The sequence below is a fragment of the Chiloscyllium punctatum genome, chromosome 9, assembly GCF_047496795.1.
Source record: "Chiloscyllium punctatum isolate Juve2018m chromosome 9, sChiPun1.3, whole genome shotgun sequence".
NCBI classification, from domain to species: Eukaryota; Metazoa; Chordata; class Chondrichthyes; order Orectolobiformes; family Hemiscylliidae; genus Chiloscyllium; species Chiloscyllium punctatum.
Window position 1 is genome coordinate 53,191,523 of NC_092747.1, and position 6,833 is coordinate 53,198,355.

At 37.5% G+C, this 6,833-nt stretch overlaps 1 long non-coding RNA gene across 1 annotated transcript in view; it reads left to right on the forward strand.

Annotated features, from left to right (window-relative positions):
* Window positions 1-2,436, forward strand: part of LOC140481398 (uncharacterized) — a 29,183-nt gene extending 26,747 nt beyond the window's left edge. The window contains exon 4 of the long non-coding RNA XR_011961519.1: window positions 42-2,436. This is a non-coding gene — a long non-coding RNA (uncharacterized lncRNA). The remainder of the gene's footprint in view (window positions 1-41) is intronic.
* Window positions 2,437-6,833: the final 4,397 nt, after the last annotated feature.

Here is a 6,833-nt window from a genome sequence, read left to right on the forward strand (position 1 = left end):
GTGATAACCATGGTATGTATTTTTCATCTTGTGTGTTTCAGGGCTCAGTTGACAACAAAATGTGCAATTCCTGTAATGTGCAGGGCCAGAAGAGAGTACAAGACTGGATGGTCATTCCAATACAAGCTGAGAACAACACGGTTTGATTTATGTGGTTCAATTCTTATGTATCAAAAATGAAACGTTTGGATGGAATTTTTTTGTTTGTAATTAAAGTGTGTGATTCATGGTCCCTGGTCCACCATGGCTCAGAGCAACCTTTCTCACACAAATCTCCCTCCTTCACCTTATTAATAATGCACAGGATCTTGAGTGCCATCGTTTTTGGGGAATTGACCAGCCAAAGGGCCTCTGCTGGGCCCCTCCAATGTACTTGTCCATAGCACCATATTTAAAGTCCGGCTGTACACTACTTCAGACACTACAAGCAAGAAACTGTCTCTCACACTGTGAAGCTCGACTGTTATTATTGAGCATGTAGCCGAGGAAAGAAAGTTCTCTTCCTGTTTTTTGTGAGCATGGAGAAGAGGTGCTGGTGGGCAGAGTGGTGGAGAGGAGGGCTGTCCTCTTTCCAGTTGACTGCCTCAGCAGTTTGTGTATGGTGATGTGACCTCCTATGTCCCAAGCAAAAGGAACACCCGACAGTGTAGAAAGAAGATCAATGATGTTCTGTGTTACGTAATGAGCTTCCATCTTCTTTCTGTTACATCACACTTACACTGTCCCTAACTCTGCCAGTGTACACACATCTCATAGAATACCACCCTAGGAATTGTCTGCATCATGTCCATTCAATAGCTCTCACCCAACCCTTCCTGAGAGAAAGTAAGGACTGAGAAATGGAGGAGAACTTCTTCAAGGTGGGCATCCTGATGAAGGGCTTATACCCAAAATGTTGATTCTCCTGCTCCTCTGATGCTGCCTGACCTGTTGTGCTTTTCCAGTGCCACACTTTTCAACTCTTAACCCTTCCTTCCCTCTACTCACTCACTGGGGATGTGTCACCATCTCTTCTCTTCACCATCACCACTATTTGCTCTTCCATCATACTCAATACAGGAAAAAAATGGCCCGTTCCCCAGACTGATGTCTCAGCAGCACTCAGGTGATCTATCTGTAATCCCTGGACTGCTTGCAATTGAGCTGAAGGACTGACCGTGGCCCAGTTCCCTGACTGCATGGACATAGATCCCAGATACTGGTAAGACCATGCCTGACTGACCATGACCAATCCTCTGTAGTGTAATTGGTGAGCCCGTTGAATGACTGTAGAGGTACCTCTGGACTGACCATAAAGGATGACTCTGCCTTAACCTTTACACATCATTGGCTTATTCTGCAGGTCTGCTGCTGATGTAGCCTGGTGCTGTACAGCAAATGTTCACCTACTATTTAACTGTTAGATTGACTATTCAGTGCTCCCCAAACTAAGTGTTTCGTTGTTAAAAGGCAATGTGTGCCACAGAATCTGGTAGGCTCTAACTCAGGGCTGATGTCAGTGAGTGAGAACCAGAAAACCAAAATGAAATGTACAGGGGCTGTCAGTCTTCAAGTAAGTAGTATTGTGATCAAGTGCTAAGAAAACAAACTGAAAACAAACTGTGTAAAACATGAGAGGCCTGTGCATTCTTGTATGCAAAGTGACCTGGCAGAATCGTGCAAGTCATTGATGTTCCTGAGCTTTAAAGTAAAGTATGGAAGGGATGAAATGTTTGTTAAACTAGTCCAAGAAGCGTGGTGATGTGGTATGGTTGTGGCTTGTCACTGCCGACTTGTGTGAATAAAGGGTCAAGGAAGATTGAGGCCACGGAGCATGCAGTTATTTTGTTGTGAAAAAGCAGTTGAATTATAGCCAGGAGAAGCTATCAACTGCCTGTTCTGATTTACATTTCAAGAATTCACAGTCTAGTTTCTCGAAGAAGAGAATTGGACAGGGAAGTTGGGGTTATAATTGATGTGGAAATACATAGAAAAAAGGTAATTGCAATTCAATGGCAAGATTCCGAATTCACAATTTATGACTTGAAGGGATCAAATGGGAACATTTCTCTCGATCTCATGAATCAGATATTTCTATTCATTCCATATTTTCACGCCTTTCTCACCACTATTCACGCTAGACTAATGAAGGCAAAATCTCCCTCTTTCTTGTGCAGAGTGAAAAACTGACATCTGTTCTCATTTACTGGCTGATATGAGAAGATTTTTTGAGTGCTTGTCTAGAAATTGGGCAGTGTACTGTGTGCTGAATGTTTGAAACCCCAGGGTCATTTATTGTTTAACTCAATTAGTCTTTTCAAGCAGATAGTTTTTTCACTCCCACAATCTGTTTCTCATTTCACAATTTGGAATTTGTCATGATAATGTCCCCAAGGAAATGTTTAGAAATGTTTTAATTTTGAAATGTATCTAAATTAAAAACTCAAACATTTTTGTTGCCAGATTAAAAGGAAATCACATATTATCAAAAAAGGAATCACACTATTTTTATTGACTGAATGTTGTTGAACTTAGAATTGCTGACATTGACTTCCATAACAAGTGCATTGCGAATCAATGTGACAGAAATGAAAACGTATTCAACTTTCTGTCATAAGGTAAAACATTTATAAAATAGAAAAAGTATCTATTTTATTGACAAATCCTGTACAGAGCTTTAGCAGCAGATTTATTGATTCATGGTGGATATGGCTTTTTTTTGTTTGAAATGGTCAGTAATTCTTAAAGTATTTCCATTGAACATCTGGAAATAAGTCCTGGGAGAAGCAATGGCCACTGACTCACATTCATGTGTGTGGTGTGATTTCTATTTCGGAAACTGACATATTAAAATCCCTATCCCTGTTACTTCAGGACTTCTAATAGAAACTGTACATCCTAAGGAAGGTAAAATTACATAAACATCCAAACATTTATGTATTTTTAATAACATAACTAATCATAAAATATCTTGAGGGGAATTGAAGAGAAAAATATTTTGCTAAACAATAACATCTGTGATTGATTACAGGCAAATAAAAGCAAAATGGATGAAGGAACATCTATAGGCTTTCCAGATTATGGTTACAAATTATATTTCTAAATAGTTAACAAATTAAATCTGTGTTATAGCACTAAATGAGTACATTTAAAACTCCTCCAAGTGTTTGGATATTAATCATAACGTAGGCCAGCTGTGTAATGATTTTCAACTTTTTTCTAAGTCAAACTACAAGATAACCAAGGTTTATATTGTAAACATGCCATTAAACAGTGATGTTATGTGTACAAAGAGAAAGCTGCACTCATGTGGTACAAAGAGTGTTTTGTTATTTGAACAGTTTCAGTGGTGACCTCACTTCGTGTGTTGCAAAGTCAGCAATACTGTAGCTATGTTTGCACTGTTCATCAGTATCAGGCTTCTAAACATATGTAGTTCATTACTTTACTAGTTTAATATATTCATTGTCAGTTACTATATGTGAAGCAAATGAATGTTATAAGTTAAAATTCAGGTTTTCTTTCCCTGTAGAATTTCAGCAAGAGATTTAATAAAGGAAGGATAAGAAATAAACAGTCATGTTTTGGAAGACAGGCATTTGTTTTGTAAAACATTTTAAAACTATACTATCCATCTGGAGCGTCAGAAGGAAATATGTTCAGTTGAACATTTGAAGTGCGGGCCCTTCTGACAAGGACAAACTTGATATGAAGCAGAAAATTATCTGGAATGTTCAACAAGTTTATTTTAATGTCTGGTTAGAGCAAAGGGCGTGAGAAATGCATGCATGATTTAATGGACTACTTTGTATGGGACAAGTTCTAAGTCAAAGAATTCACTGTGTAAAATTCACTGAAATTGCAAGACAATAAGTTGTTTCTGTAATAATTCTGGAGGGAAAGAATTTTATTTGAATTTTTAAAGCTATACTCCAATACTATTTTCAACAGGAAAATATTAAGTTCCTGCATTAAGTCTCTGAGCAGCTTCATTCCCTAAAATGTCTCCAGGAAAAATATTAATACATAAAGAGAGAAAAGTAACAAAAAAGATATTCTGTTAAAAGGAATGGTCTAAACTAAACAGGAATAAAATTCCGTGGACGAAGATCGACATTAGGGAACATCAGATCTTTAGAAAAGAAGTGTGTATTAAGAACATAGACAGCAAAGGAGTGCATGAGAGACAATACAAAGGGATTAGGAAACAAGTCTAAAAAACATTAGGAAAGCAAAGTAGAATAATAAACTAAAATAAATTATTAAGGAATGTAAAACTGCATAGTAAAATATTTTACAGGCACATCAATTGTGTGGGAATAGGACCATCAAGGGTCTGGGTGTGATAGTGCAAGAAGGGTAACAATAGAGAGAGGATAGAATAATTAAATAATTCTTTTGCTTTGCCATTTACCAAGGAAATAAAACAAGTAGATATGACACTGAATTATGAGATGTGCAAGATAATTGCACTTATTATTAAAGACAGGGGTGTTTTGATAAGATGAACAAGTTTAGATTAGATTCTCTATAGTATGGAAACAGGCCCTTTGGCCCAACCCAACCCTCCAAAGAGTAACTCACCCAGACCCATTTCCCTCTGACTAATACACCTAATACTATGGGCAATTTAACATGGCCAATTCAACTGACCTACACATCTTTGGACTGTGGAAGGTAACCCATGCAGACATAGGGAAAATGTGCAAACTCCACACCTACAGTCGCCTGAGGCTAGAATTGAACCAGTGACTCTGTGAGGCAGCAGTGCTAACTGCTGAGCCACCATGCCACCCATTTGTAGGAGGATAAAAATCTGGTCCAGATGGATTACAGTCATAGAGCCATAAAAATGCACATCAGCCCATCAAGTCTGCACCTATCCAAAAAAACTACTTAACTATTCTTATCCCATTTTCCAGCTCTTGCATCATGGCCTTACCCTGGCATTGCAAGTCTACATCTAAATACGTCTTAAATGTTATGTTTTTTGTCTCCATCATCCTTACAGGCAGTCAGTCCCACTACCCTCTGGGTGAAAACACATCCTCTCTAAACCTGCTCACCCTTAATTTAAATCTATTAATTCTGCCACCAAGTGGAAGTGTGTTTTCCTGTCTACACTGTCTATGCCCTCCATAAGTCTCCTGAAAAATAAGCTCTGTTGATCCAATCTCTGTTCATAATTAAAATGACAAATTTTAAACATACCTAAACAAAAATGGAATAGATAGCATTATTACAAATATTTAATAATTCATCAGGAAAATGTGTAGTGTCAGATGGCTAACATAATTTTCATATTTAAGAAGGAAGACAGAACATGTCCAGGAACTATAGGACAGTCTGCGCAACATCAACAGTGGGAAAAATAATGTAATTCCTAGGAAAGGAGAAAATCAAAAAATATCTAGAATAGAAATAATATAATGAACACTTAGCCTGGATTTCAAAAAACATTTGTGTTGACTAACCTCACTGAATGTCTTGAGAAGGTACAGTGTAGTACATAATGCTAGTTCAATAAACGTAATTTATCAGAATTTTCCTAAGGCCTTTGAAAATATATCACATAATAAATTAAAATGATCAAAAAGTGTGGGACAAGTAGCAGAACGAATTGCTACTTGGATTCAAGACAAAGCAGAAAGTGGAATTAAAAATGTGATTATTCACAATGACTAGAAATGGGAAATGGTGTTCCATAAGGGTCAGGCTGGGATCACTGCTGTTCACAATTTACATTAATGATTTGAACTTGGAGCTCAACACATTATTTCTAAATTTGTGGATTTCACCAAATTGTGGGAGAAAGTCAAGACTGAAGAGAACTGCGACACAAGGACATTAACAAACTTGTAGAATGGTGGAAATTCTTTGCAAATTAATTTCAATACAGATAAATGTGAGGTGGTAGAGTTTGGTTGGATAAGTAGGGAGACCACTTATTATTTGGAAGGTGCAAGTCAAGGAAGGGTGGGAAAAGAACTAGAATTAGATCTGAGAGTACAAATACAAAGGTGAATTCCAAACAAACACTTTCACTAAGAAAGTATTGAAATGTGGAACTTGCTACCAAATGGAGTGTTATAACAAATACTATAGATGCATTTAAGAGGAGGCTAGACAAATTATAGTTTACTCACATTCATGATCGGGCCTATGGTTGCCACTCTTTGTCTCAAAAAGTGTCAAGTGAACCTTAGATTACTCTGTGAGGGCAAGGTAACTTAAAAGTTTGAGGAACAGATGTTTGCCACTAACAGGTTGCTGTCATCAAGTCAGTAAGACATTCTACCTATCAAATGAATGAGTAATGTTGTATGTAAATTTCAATGCCTGTGATGTTAGAATGTAGGCCATAATTCCCAAAGACCGATGAATCATATCAAACAGCACATCTCTTCAGCAATCTTCCAAGACTGTTCTGAAGAAGATTCACTGAACCCAAAACATTTCATCTACTTTCTTTCCACAGATGATACTAGACCTGCTGAATTTTACCAGCAACTTCGGCTTTTGTTTTTGCTCATAATGTTCCAGGTGTTGTCTGACAAGTTCCGTATCTGGTTTTAGCAAGATCTTCCTTTTTTTATAGTCCATGCCCTTTGAAATAAAGGCCAAAGACTCCACTTACATTTCCCATTACCTGCTGAACTTGGATGCCTTCTTTTTGTGATTCATGCACAAGGACCCATAAATTCCTCTGTGCTGCAGCCTTCTTCAGTCTCTCCCCATTTAAATAATATATGGCTCTTCTATTATTTTGACCAAAGAAATTGCATAATCTTATTTTTTCCCACATTATATTCCATCTGTCAAATTTTGCCCACTCACTTAACCTGTCTATGTCC